The sequence below is a fragment of the Saccostrea cucullata genome, unplaced genomic scaffold (genome assembly GCF_032062105.1).
Source record: "Saccostrea cucullata isolate Sc308-1 unplaced genomic scaffold, CSIRO_AGI_Scuc_v1 ctg5169, whole genome shotgun sequence".
NCBI classification, from domain to species: Eukaryota; Metazoa; Mollusca; class Bivalvia; order Ostreida; family Ostreidae; genus Saccostrea; species Saccostrea cuccullata.
In genome coordinates, this window is record NW_026941340.1 from 12,347 (window position 1) to 26,750 (window position 14,404).

Consider the following 14,404-nt stretch of genomic DNA (forward strand, 5'->3'; position numbering starts at 1 on the left):
CCCCAAAGAACCTTTTTCCCAGGAAATCTTCCCTTTCGGAACGATTTAAGCTTGATGAATTAAATGTCGTCTCTCTATATATACTCCTGTTCTTGAACCGCGGTGCAAATTAGTTTTGAAGGTAGATATTGCTAAAATTGCACTTTTAGAGTGATCCCCCCAAAAATCTCCAAGCCCCATTTTTTTCTGATCTTAGCCCCCAAAGAAACCCATTCCCCTAAAATCTTCCCTTTCGGAACGATTTAAGCTTGATGATTTAAATGGCGTCTCTCTGTATATACTCCTGTTGTTTGCACCGCGGTGCAGATTAGGTTTGAAGGTAGATATTGCTAAAATCTCATTTTTAGAGTGTTCCCCCCCCAAAATCTCCAAGCCCCATTTTTTTCTGATATTAGCCCCCAAAGAAACCCTTTTCCCTGGAAATCTTCCCTTTCGGAACGATTTAAGCTTGATGAATTAAATGTCATCTCTCTATATATACTCCTGTTGTTTGCACCGCGGTGCAAATTAGTTTTGAAGGTAGATATTGCTAAAATCACATTTTTAGAGTGATCCCCCCCAAAAAATCTCAAAGCCCCATTTTTTTTTTTCTGATATTAGCCCCCAAAGAAACCCTTTTCCCTGGAAATCTTCCCTTTCGGAACGATTTATGCTTGGTGAATTAAATGTCGTCTCTCTATATATACTCCTGTTGTTTGCACCGCGGTGCAAATTAGGTTTGAAGGTAGATATTGCTAAAATCACATTTTTAGAGTGATCCCCCAAAAATCTCCAAGCCCCATTTTTTCTGATATTAGCCCCCCAAAGAAACCCTTTTCCCGGGAAATCTTCCCTTTCGGAACGATTTAAGATTGATGAATTAAATGTCGTCTCTCTATATATACTCCTGTTATTTGCACCGCGGTGCAAATTAGTTCTGAAGGTAGGAATTGCTAAAATTACATTTTTAGAGTGATTCCCCCCAAAAATCTCCAAGCCCCATTTTTCTCTGATATTAGCCCCCAAAGAAACCCTTTTCCCGGGAAATCTTCCCTTTCGGAACGATTTAAGATTGATGAATTAAATGTCGTCTCTCTATATATACTCCTGTTATTTGCACCGCGGTGCAAATTAGTTTGAGTCTTTAAATGCTTTTGTTGAATTTTTTATGTTTAAAATAAATTTGCACCGCGGAGTTTATATATAGAATTGCCTGATTTGATACTGTTAAAGTTGATTAGGCCTTTAGTACAACAGGAGGAGAGAGAGAATACAATGTTTGAAGGGTTGAACTGCATGTATATGTCCAAAACAGCTTTTAATTAACTGAAATGAATAACTAGCACTAAATATCACTGAAATGTTGTATAATTATCATATTTACGTTGTTGACGTTACGTTAAAAACGTCAAATGTTATTTGCACCGCGGTGCAAATAACGGTATTATGCCTGCAATGGCAATAATTATGTTTATTACCATTGTCGTCCACGATAATTTATCTACACAACCTGCAGATGCGGTATGCATATCTTTGCTTTCGTTTGTCTCCGTAAACAGCGTTAAAACCCTGCTCGCAGAGTGGAAAAGTCAAATAACCCCATAAAAGGGTATGTGCTAATCTCAGGCAAAAACGAAAATTAAAAAATGAGTGGGTGAAAAAATTCACATCTAGATTTTAAATATTGCATTGAATAAATAAAATTTGATTAAGTCTCATTTTCCATAAAACACTACCACAAATGTTCGTAGTAATTTTAGACGCAGATTTTTAGCCAATCAAAACCTCTGTGCTCTTTGAGTTTCAGTTTCAGTTTCTCTATTTCTTTAAGCCAACTGGCCCATCAGAGTTATACAACAAACATGATAATAACAAAAAGAAAAGACATACAGAGAGAGTGAACGTAAAGAACACATACACTGGAATAATTCTATACATCAATTTTATTTTTTCTTAACATTGTTGCTGCGTTCAAAAATTTGAATCTTCAACATATCCCGATCCCTGTATGTAAGTTTTGTGAAAATCTGCCTGGTGGTTCTGGAGAAGATTTTTTAGCAACCAGTACTTTTGGTATTGTTTTTCTGATTATTTCCCCTTGTTTAAAGGCCAAAACCCTTATTTTAGTATAAATGGTAGCCCTTCGGCCAAGCATACCCTGTGACTAATTTGAGTTGTGGCCCATATTCTAAAAAGTTTACGCACACTGCACAAATTGCCATAGCATTAGCTCTTGGAGTCTTTGGCTCAGAAGAGCTAACAAACTTTAATTGACAAGATCTGATATTGCTTTTATAAAAATTTTAATAATCATGGCTTCATTGTTCTCGAGAAGATGACTACTTCTATATTTTTTATGTAAAACTTCGATCCCTCCTTGTGGCCCCGTTCCACTACATTCCATGAACTGAATTGTAACGAAATATTGAAACGATAAAATTTTACCGTATTCTGTATGGTAATGCAAAAAAGACCATGCACAATTTAAAAAACATGTTGTTTTTTTCGAATAATTATTATCTTATGCATTTACTTCACTCAAAAACGAATTTTTGATTATGACCGGGTCATTATATCCCACGTGCAATGATTCCTAGGTCAGATGCTTTAAACAGTACCATTTGGAGTCATTTTTGTGTTTTAAAGTTTTCTTACCAGCCAATCAAATTCGAGTATTATCAATAGAGATATAATAATTAGTAATATTGTCCTCTGGATTCTGTGAAAATTTCATTAATTTTTAAATACAAGAAATGTGAAAATCCTACCTTAAGCCTTCGGCTCAGGTGAGCTAAAATTTTGAGAAACATAAACAGAGAACTAATGTGTATACTATCACCGGGGAAAATAAGTGTCAAACTTTCCGGCAACAATAAAACATAAAATGCTAAAGATGGAATAGCACTTTATTATAAACTTAGGTCGGTAGGGTGAATTCTGGAAATCGAAAAATTGCAACCGAACAATCAGAAGCCTAGGAGTTAACTGATAAACAATGATACATGTAACATTATAAATAATAAAATATAACAATAACAATTAGCACAATTCTGAGCATGAGTGACAAATAGTTTAACTAGAATAACTCATGACATGTTGAGTAGAATGGCACATGTTGAGTAACATAGTACAGTGTAATTATCATTATTATAGTGTTTCATGGTGTTAAAGTAATCATATCTAATTAAATGTATATTTCAAGGTCAGCTTAAATGTCACTAAAATTGTTTTTATCAAAAATCACACCGTGATAATACATTAAAGTTACGTCATATTTTTTTCACTTTCAATTTTTGATAAAATAAAATGTCATCTTCAAAGAAAGCTTAAAAATATTATTTATGATCAAAATAATTTATTGAATAAAAAATATGCGCCTTTTCTATGATAACTTTTGTTCAATACATTCGATACCAACTAGTTTTCACAGACATTTACATGTGTATCGGGACATTGTTTATTTCAATGATTAATTGTCTTTCTCGATGAATGCCGAATCCACCATAAGATGACATCACAAATGTACAGACATACAGAGGATAAACGCAAAAACACCAAGAGCAAGTATGCCTTGTCGCAGACTACTTGTGAAATGTATGTTGGTCTTGTTTTCAGATATAATATTCGAGTTTTTGCTTTTTTGTTTTTGATGATAAAGTTCTATAAAACAAAAAAAATAAAGAGAAATATTTGAACATCGTTTCTTTTTTAACAACTATGGACTCGAAAAGTATAAAGAGAGAAGGCATGTTCAACAGATAACAAATGCTGTTAAAACTGAAAATAGGATGCAGCATTCAAAGGATTGCTCGTCTAATTAAGTTTAATAATGACCGAGAAGCAAACCATGAACGTTCCAACTACGCAATGAGTGTTTAATTGAATCGTACATTAAAAAAAAACATCTTGTGAAAATTGTGCACACATAGTTTCCATAGGAAGGCCAACAGAGAAGTTTCCGTAGTTAGTTATACATAGACTTGTATTGTTAATAGATTTAAAAAAAAAAATATATCATCATTTGTTATCTCCGCCTTTTACACTAACAAACAAATAACTTAACGTTGTGAAAATCAAGATTACTTATATAGCAATATGTACATGTACACAGGGAAAAGTGGCTCGCATGATTTTCATGCGATTTGCTTTTCGCATGAAATTCATGCGAAAATCATACAAAAATCGTGTGAAAAATCACACACATGCGAATTTCATGTGAATGTCCTCATACAATATTTATGCGAAATTCATGCGATTTTCATGTGACCATATTTCCGCATGATATACATGCAAATCTAAATTTATCAGTTTTTCATGTATAAATCGTGCGAAATTCGCATAAATATTTTGCAATATTCGTTGATCATTAGAAAAGCAATGAACGAAGAAATTTATCTTTTCAATGTTTATTTAGGTGTTTCTGCCACAGTGAGGGATAAAAATTGACAGTCTCTGATGATTCTAATGTAATATTGTTTGGATGTTTCTAGCTTATCCATTGAAATGAATAATGTCTGTGTTTAAAGGCAGTTTTTCAGTCTTTTTTTCCGTCTTGGCTCCTGACAAGCATTTCCTAAAAAGAAATTTTATTATGAAATTATTAGTAAGTAAGTAAGTAAGTAAATCGTTTATTATAGTGACATGTGTTATACAGTACAATGAAAAACATTTAATACAATTAATATCCAAACACCCGGCCCATCGGACCTATATGTCACTTTTAACAAAATATATGAAAAATATATAAACAAATATTACGCATGGCGTTTTTTATACAACAGAGATTGTCGGTGCATGTATGAAAGGTATAAATATTTTGAGGTCTGCCTGGGAAAATTTGTTAAAAGAAAATTTACACTATCTTGATCGGACATAGACAAAGTTGGGTTACATCTAATACTGGTAAATAAATCTGATCTGATATTGGAATATTCTGTACAATTTAATAAAAAGTGATACTCGTCTTCTATTTCATCTTTAGAACAAAAATTACATAACCTATCTTCTAATGATTCTCCTTTATATCTTCCAATTTCAACTCTAATTGGTAAAATTCCACATCTAAATTGAGCAAGAATAGATCTTTGAAATTTTGGAATATTCATTTCTAGGTAGTTTTCAGTATTAAAATGTGTTTTGAATTCTTTATACATACGTAATTTAGGTAGTTGTTTTATCTTTACAAGCCATTCATTCTCATAATTTAAAAGTAATCTTCGTTCAAATTCAACTATATCAAATAGTAATAACCTATGATAAACATGTTCAGAATTCACCGATTCAAATAGAGATTTAATTTGCGACGTCCAGCTATATTTATTACACTGATTCAGTTCCCACAAGAAAACATGTTTTGTTATGCGGTTGTCCTCCATGGTCAGTAAACGATTCCAGTATCGTACAGCGTTAATGCGGTGTCCATGGAAAGGCAGCTTCCAACCGAATTCTCCATGTAGTGCTGGTGTCGGTGTAAATCTGTGTACCCCCAAGTAGTAACGAAGTGCGCGATTCTGTACCATCTCAATGCAGTGATAGTTTCGAAGCCCCCATATTTCACTGCAATAGTCCAAAACTGGTGCTACACAATTCAGAAAAAGTTTTTCGAAAGTTGAGATCCCTATATCTTTGTATGAACGAATTTTAGAAACCATCCCTCCGAAAGCACGTCCACCTGCTTTTGGCAAAGTATCGGCATTATTTTGGAAACTAAGCTTTTCATGGAATATAACACCAAGGTATACATACTAATATTCCAATTGTTAAGGTCAGTTGGAACCAATTCCTAATTTAGGATGACATGAAATAAAATAAATACAATGATATCACTTGACAGGTCCATGTTTTGTCAATTTGTATATCTTAAAGTCTCACATAAGAAGATAATTTCACTAGTATGTGTTACTATAAAGTTTTGATTAATCAATTAACTAGCATCTCAGCAGATAATTCATGAAATAAAAAATAATTTAAAGAAATAAATAGTGAGACAAAATTTTAAAATCAGACAAAATATGCCTTATGCACCTTTTAAGAAAGAAAATTAGGAGACAGTAAACATACAATGTACCTACCCTGAAATACATGTGGGTTTCAGATGTTGACAAACAGCCTTACACCATCCAGGACTTTGTAACATGTGCACCTAAAAAAAATAAAAAAGAGTTCCCTTTTATTTCAGTGGCACAATTCTGCTAAAGATATGATATTCCTAGTACAGGAGACCCAAATTAAAATTGTAGCCCTAAAAAAATTTACCAATTTGAAAATTGAAAAAAGAAAAAGAAATTGTTTCTCTACATATATTGTTCGACATTTGACTAAGTTCATTTTGATGGTACTGCATGCATATAAATTATGCTTTGAGCAAAACAAAAGACCCTCTGTTTAGTACTTTCATAACTCCATTATAGAGGCATGTGTCAGATATCATATGAAAGAGTGTGTTATTGACCTAGTCCACAATTTGGGTGCTACCCCTGCGAGGTGAAATTCATGATTTCAGGAACTTTTATGAATCGTTCATGAACATTCATGATGTGTTGATGACTGGTTCATAAAGATGGTTCATTTTAAAGACAGAAAAAATGTAGAGTTCAAGGTATTATGAATGTTCATGAATTTTCATGAAGACTAAAATAATTGACATTTAATGATTGACAGAAAACACTCAATACTCTCATAATACAACTTTGCATGCAGATGCAATTGTTGAACAAGCCCCTGGTATAATATATGTTTAATAATAATTCTTTCACCATCTGAAAAAATAAATCATGAAATCTCTAAACATTTAGTGTTTTTATTTGATTTTAATTACACAAACACTGCATCACAATTGACAGCATTTTTTTTTTCAAATGTATTACTTGTGTTTCTTCATAATTTAAATTAAACAGTTATATTCATCATAATGATCTTTAATTAATATCGTTTTTCATCACACAACTTTGTTCGACCGAATTTTCTCTAACATCAAACTTTAAACAAGTTGTTGGAAAATGAAACATTCTGGAAAATGAACTTTGTGAGCTTCGTAAAAAAAACGTTATATATATTTATTAACAACTTAAAAATTATATCACTTGTCTGTACTGTACCGTATTATTCCTGGATCGAAACGCTACATACATTTCAATTTTGGTGCAGTTAAAATGTCAAAAGTTTCCCTTGCTTCGTGCGTAAATGATAGAGCACAGACTGCATGGTTGTAGAGTATCTATGATCCACATTCGTATTTTGTAGTTTTAATTCTCCTATGCGTCTTCACAGCTCAGAATATTCTGTCTGAGGGCGAGATATTGTTATTATCATGTCATAGGGGGGCGCCATACTTGCTATACGAAACTAAAAGTCAATACATGTATAATTTATGACGTAAAAAAATCGAATTCTTCATTGATAAAACTTATTTTGATATAAATTATTGTATTTTCAGTGAAAAGTTATTCAGATAGTGTTTGTAATTTTTTTTAAAACAGAAATCTTGGAAATTCGAAACTGAGGCATTTCTTAGCTCTACCGTACATTTTTGAAAAGGCGCAAACTTGAAAACGCGCGAGACTTTGGAAGTGGGAATTTGTAGTATGGAAGAATCAGTATTTGTGATCTATTATTTGCATAGTTACTGTGCCGTTTTCGTATTGTATAATTTTATTTCGATCGGGTTCAATATTCTGTTTATACTAATTATGGTAGCCATGCGGTTTGCCTGGCGTTTTGGCCTGTGAAGTTTGTTGATGTTGGCCTCCCTAAGGAGTAAGTTTTATATTGTTTTACTTGAATTTATATCTAACTTGATCATCTGTATCTAACAGTATTATGCAAAATATTTTATCATGTTTAAATTCTGCAACTACAATGTTTTGTAAAACCGCGCATTTCCAGCATGCGATAGGCATAGGCCTGGCTCCGGGGCCATAAAACTTAGCCAGCTAACTTTTGAGCTCAATCTAAAAATCTCGGATTCCGGGCTAAACTTAGACCGTCTCACTTTTAGTGTGCCATAAAGGGAGATTGAGCTCATTTTAAATTTTCTAACTCGAGACGGAAAGTGAGACCAAAACTGAGTTGGATACCAAGTGCATTGTGGGATATTGTTTACACGTGACAGTGCCACGCCCACTAGGTATTGCGCAATAATAAAACGTATTAAAATAAAATTCAAAATAAAGACTGTTTTTGTTCTTTATGTTTACTATATGTTAATTTTTACGTCATTTTTAATAATTGACGTCACTGACGTCATCAACTTTCATGTGAAATGATAGTTTGTATATCAAAGATGTTAAATACACGTACCTGCAATATCATAATATCTACTCTTGAATGTGGATAGATCTACGGGGAATTTGATGTACCTCTGTGCAAAACTCGCAAGAAGGGAACACACAAGGCGAGCGGCTCTTCCAGTCGAAGACTTGGTGATTCCCAGTGGTTCACCGACGAGGTTATAAAATGATCCAGTGGCTAGGAACCGTAGGGCTACCAGCACTTGTAAAAGAGGGAGCAGGGCGGAGTTTCGTTTCGTTGGTCTTACAAGATCATTGTACAGTAATTCCACAAGGAACATGATAGTAGCAGGCCGAAAACGGTATTTCACATAGATTTCATTCGGCTCCAAATCTTCTAATGGATTACTTCTATCCCTGAAAACACGCGGACGGGGAGCTTTTCTCTGCCTTTGAATGATGTTGAAAATATTCAATCTCGCTGCCGAAGACGCCATATTGGAAGTGAGACCAAAAATTATGAAGTTAGACACCTTTTATGTGATCTAACTTTTTGAGCTCAAAAGTGAGACCAAACCAAGAAAGTGAGACTGAGACCGAGACGGCAAATTTTCATGGCACACCTAACGTGAGACTGAGACCAAAAACCTAGACCGTCTCGAATTTTGATCTCAAAAGTGAGCTGGCTAAGTTTTATGGCCCCGGAGCCTGTTCAGCTCACATGTTAAAGTTACGCATTTAATTTTGTATGATTGCTTATGATTTTGATATTTTGTCAAATTCTTATTATGCTTTTGTAATTTGTAGTTTTTCACCCTCTAACAAGGTGTGTCCAATAAACAGTACAGTCACTGATCTTTGTCAACTTTTAAAGAAAATAACAGAATATGAAGAAGGAAGACTATATATAGGATCGATCTACTTCATAACTGGTGAGTGACAAAAAATGGAGACAATCACTGAGTCAGAAATCTGTCTGTAAATGTTACTTTCTATTTGTAAAATAACAACTAATTAAAGCACATTATAATAAATTAATATGGCTCTTTCTTTAATGCAATTTTTGTCTAACTTTGTTTTGAGTTTGGATCCGACCATATAACATACATGAATTATAGACTAAGACTCAAAACTCTCATAGGCCTGATTGATCTACAAAATGGCGGTCCAAGGAAATAGGCTTAAATTCCACTCAGAATGTTTAAATTTGGAAGTGTCTTTGATGCAAAATTAAATGAATCTAAAATGCAAGAAAATGCAAGAAAATACAAAAAGTCTTATGTTTTACAATCATGTGTACTTTCAGAAAATCTTTCTTTTTGAAGGAAAAAGAAAAGCAGTTCACAAATGTTGCTGAGCAGAAGAGAAGAAACTCTGGCTGCACAAAAATCTGAGCTCTTGAAAAAGAAACAAAAAAAAAAAAAAAAAGAAATGAAAATATGAATGATATTCAATCAAAGGATCCAAATGATGAAATTCTGGAAATTCCACATGGAGAGACAATAAGGATTTTTGAATTGACCATCTCTGCTCGAACTGCTTGAAAGCACTGAAAACTGTTTCCCTGGTGCTGAACAAACTTTTCTCCTAGACTGGAATTAAAAACTGTTCAATTTCTGGCATTAAAACACAATTTGAAACATGCTGAGGAAGGACCCCCCTCTCCTTTTGACCAAGTAAGGTTAAACATTCTGCAAAGAGTTGCATTTGAATTGAATTTTTTTTATACTTTTACAAGGAATGAACTACATTACTCATTTACTATGGTTTAATGTGTCAGATTGTCTATTTTAATTTTTTTTAACAAAGATTTTGTTGCCTTGGTTGGAAAACAAAAACATTTCTGTAAAATCTTTCAAGATGCTGTATTATAAATCATCTACTGTTACTTTTTTTTAGCATGACTTCATGCATTTTCATGAATAAACATGAATAATAATATTTCATTATTTGTTTACGAATAAGCAAGAATATTCATGAACACTAATGGTTCATGAATTTTATTCATTCATGAACATTCCTGAAAAAATTCATCAAATTATTCATGAATAGTTCATGAAGATCCTATGAACTTATTATTGGACATTCTTGAAATGATGAATCTTCATGAATATGACTCTTCATGATTTATTCATGAAAAAAAATATTCATGAATATTCATCAATTTTCTTTCATGAATAAAAATTCATGATTTGAAAATGTCCAATAATAAGTTCATAGGATCTTCATGAACGTTTCATGAACATTTCATGAATTAAATTCTTGAAAAATTCAAGGAAATTCATGAATTATTCATGATCGTCTCGCAGGGGTATTGTAACCAAATGAAATAAAATATTTAATTTTAATTGTGATAGCGCGCGCAGCAAGCGTCGCGAATTAACGCTCGTCACTGCGAGCTCTTACAGCAACTCCAGTGCAAAGAGAAAATTCGGACTACTGAACATTATACGATAGAATTTTTTGAGGACCCACAATGCATCACTTGTTAAAGCTACAATCTCACGAGAATAGCAGCAAAAGTTCAACTAAAAGTAACATGCCCTGATTTAATGGATAAGTATTGAAGATAAATAGTAAACAAAATGTTTTTCATTTACTTTCATCACTGTTCTGGCTTCTTTTTGGAAATATATAACTTACATATGATGTCATGTGACGTCAGAGTCTAGATGCACCAAATGTCATGTGCAGTTTGACGAGCCCGGTCTAAATTGTATAACAAAATAAATATCTGTTCTCGCCATAACAGCTGTACCGTCAACATATTATTTGTATTTGATGACATAGGATTTAACAGACTTTTAATACTGAAAAGATGATTTTTTTAAAAATCTACATAGAATGATCAGAATTCCTGAATAGTGAAAACATTAAACAGCTGTTAAATGCAACAGTTAGCTATTTATTTATTTTTTGGCATAGCCCTCAAATCATTCCCCGAGAAGATGGTTCTTTAGTAAGACCTATGTCCAAAAATATTTTGTGTTTACAAGTCTCCACACATTTGTCAAAATTATGCACACAGTAAGAGTTAAAATAAAAATCACTTTTTAAATAGTGTTTACATCTGATGGAAAAATTAAATTTTCAGCAGAACAACTGTCAGAAAGAGCTAGAAAGGCTTACACAATCACTTTTTGAATTACTTACGCAAGACTTTGTAAAGCCTTCAAATAGGTGTCGCTCGATCAATTCACCATGCCGCGTTACGTACTTGTAGAACCTGAATTAAAAACAAGACCCGAATTTACTTTGAAAATTTTCGTTGCAACTTGAATATCAATAAATACGTGCATTACAAACACAAAATATGGCAAACGATTTAAAAAACATTCATTTTTACCTTTGTATCAAGGATCAGAGCGCAATCAGCCAAAAGGAAAGTCTGAAACAAGTCACATGAGGTTCTTTCGCTGACTTGTTTTTTTTTTCCTGCAGCAGGAAGTGCAAGTAGAACCTGGCTTATTCGGCTTGTCGGTTTCGTATTCGTCACAGAATCGGGAAATAACTTTAATTTTCGTCATTCAATTTTTTTTATCTTGAAAATCTATTTCTGCGTTAAAGTCGAACTTTGATGACAACGGTTATAAAATGTAAGTTACGGAACCAAAGGTAGTTTTACTATGGAATGCCGTACGTCACATATTACGTCATCATGCGGCTGAGAAAGCAGACAAGAAAGAGCAGAACGACTGCATATTTTCTGTAAGTTTATATTTTCATCTTCTACTTTTTATATCAGATAGATGTAATAACTTTCTTGGAAATATTTGTTGACAACTTAAATAATATATCCAGGTAGATACTCATGCTGGTGTGTTGAAAGATATGGACCTGGCACAGGCTCTCTGCATTCTTATATTATCAAGATACTATTGTAAAGGCTTAGTGAACTGAATAGGCCTAATGTTTTTTTTTTTTTAAATACTGTTGCACCTGAGTGTCTGAAATATAAATGCAGCAAGCCATATTACACAACACTGCAGAATTATACATACATGTACAAAATTTCAAAATAGATGGTTTTTCCATATTTAAAAGCAATAGTTATTCCCTATGCCCCCCATGTTGTAGGGCAACATCCCCAGATCCCTTCATTATATTCAACCAAGTTCAATTTGTTATACTGGTTACTGGGTACTGTTAACACTATTTTTCTTGTGAAAATCAATTGTTAAAGCCTCTATTAATTCATAATCTTGAGATTGTAAATATTTTCCCCAATATATTTCTGGCATGCAAGTTTAAAATTGGTTGCTCAAAAAGGAAAATTTACTGCTTTGCCCTACAAGATGGAAGCTAAGGGGAATAACTCCTAGGCAAAATATGTCAAAGAAGTAGGTAAAAGGATATGCCTGGTAAAGTTCTCATGAAAAGAGCTGCCCTTTTTTTTTTTTTATAAATATCAGCTGTTATAGCCATTAAGTTTTAACTTGTGTACATGTACATTCAAAAACATATGCTGATATAAAGAAGCTAAGTTATCATGGTAGTACATTATATAATAGGCCTATCAAGAAGGCAAGACAGGAGTCTCAGGGGCGGATCCAGGAATTGAAGTTAAGGGGGGTTGCAAGAGCTTAGGCAGGGGGTCTGGTTGCCAGCTTGAGGCCCCCAGTGGGTCCAGGGCAAAGCCTTGGTGGGGGTCCTTGGGGCGAAGCCCCTGGAAGTTCATGGATTCTAGAGCTAGGTTTTGTAGGGTAAAATTGAGGTCTACCGAGTAACAAGTAAACATTTTAAACGTTTTCTGGACAAAACTACGTTTTATGCTAACTTTGACAATTTTAGGGGGCACACACCTGGTATATACTCTATTCTCTGACCTTATTTATGGGCGCCGCCATGTTTGGATCACATGACTTGACGCCATGAAGGTGCTGATAACGTCATAATTCGGTCATACTCAGTGCAGTAACTTTTTTCCGTTATTCATCAATTTTTTGGTCTAATACTTATACAAACACGCGTTCATATGAAGTAAAAGTTAACCGATTCATTCTTTGATTTGATCTCATTTTTTATTCATTGTTCGTGTAATTATATGTTTTAAAATAAATAATGATCGATTGATTGAATGTTATTGTTTTAGGCAGAGTTGGTTGTATTTTATCAGTATTTCAGCGGTTTAATAAACATTAAGCCGGGTTTTCTTTAAAATAAATTTTACATGTAGCAAGATTAAAAGGTAAAAACTTATATAAGTAAGAATATTATGTCTTTTACACAGTGAGAAAGAGGGGAAGAGAGGGGGGAGTGGTCTCGAGTAAAATTATAACAGGTGCGAACGTAAAGCCATTTTGGAAAATAAATATGAGTATACAAATACAAACAAATGTACGACTGGAACTTTTTACAATTCTTGTTTTCATTTCTGCGATGATTATTTTCTAGTTCATTATAAGCTGTACGTGTTAATTTATTCATTATCCATGGGTCCTCGTGGGATATTGGCAAATGAATACTGTATCTAGGATGTTTTAAAGAGGGGCGATTTGACGACTGATCCTCCCTTTTTTACTTTCCCTTCTCGTATTTATTCAGATGTCATTTTTTAAAAAAATATGCGTGCCATATATAATGGTTAAACAAAATTTATAAATGACGACAAAATCTCTTCCAGGCCCGACAAATCTACATCTGTCATTGTGAATATTTTTTGACTAAATTTCTTAGGGATGCATGTGCATGGCTTCAATATTATTACAGCTAGGTTGATCATGCAAGCGGATCATTGATTTATTTTTAAAAAGTATCACCCTCCCCTGCCTTGATTTCCTTATCTATTTCAGGTTAAATTGCTTGCAACGCTCTATATTATACCGGTTTAACTATAAATCCAGAACTATAATTAATTACTCCAATTTTCTCCGTTTTTCTTTCTTTTTGCAGCTTTATATATACAGCTTCATGTGTGCTGGACTTTGAGTTAAATGCGGTTGAAGTTTTAAGTTACTTATAATACATGTGTATACTAGTATCTCAGAATGCAAGTCACCGCTAAAACTTTCCTAAGTGATTTCACACAACCAACATGTGTGGAATCATTTCATAAAAAACGATAATCGTGTTTAATATTACAGCACACCCTGAAATAATATGAAGATTTTTTTTTTAGATTATTCCTACTCAAATGTTAATTATGTTATAAATGCAATACATGAAACTAAGTCTTTTTTTTTAAGGGGGGGGGGGTG

The 14,404-nt window shown here is 33.4% G+C and overlaps 2 long non-coding RNA genes across 2 annotated transcripts; one reads left to right on the forward strand and one right to left on the reverse strand.

Moving 5' to 3' along the window:
- Nucleotides 1–4,369: 4,369 nt before the first annotated feature.
- On the reverse strand, nt 4,370–11,669 carry LOC134257657 (uncharacterized). The gene is made up of 4 exons (XR_009989971.1): nt 11,554–11,669; nt 11,361–11,433; nt 6,051–6,121; nt 4,370–4,552 (listed from the first exon to the last, which is right to left on the reverse strand). It is a non-coding gene; the product is annotated as an uncharacterized LOC134257657 (long non-coding RNA).
- LOC134257658 (uncharacterized) lies at nt 7,710–10,053 on the forward strand. The gene is made up of 3 exons (XR_009989972.1): nt 7,710–7,734; nt 9,015–9,139; nt 9,533–10,053. It is a non-coding gene; the product is annotated as an uncharacterized LOC134257658 (long non-coding RNA).
- Nucleotides 11,670–14,404: the final 2,735 nt, after the last annotated feature.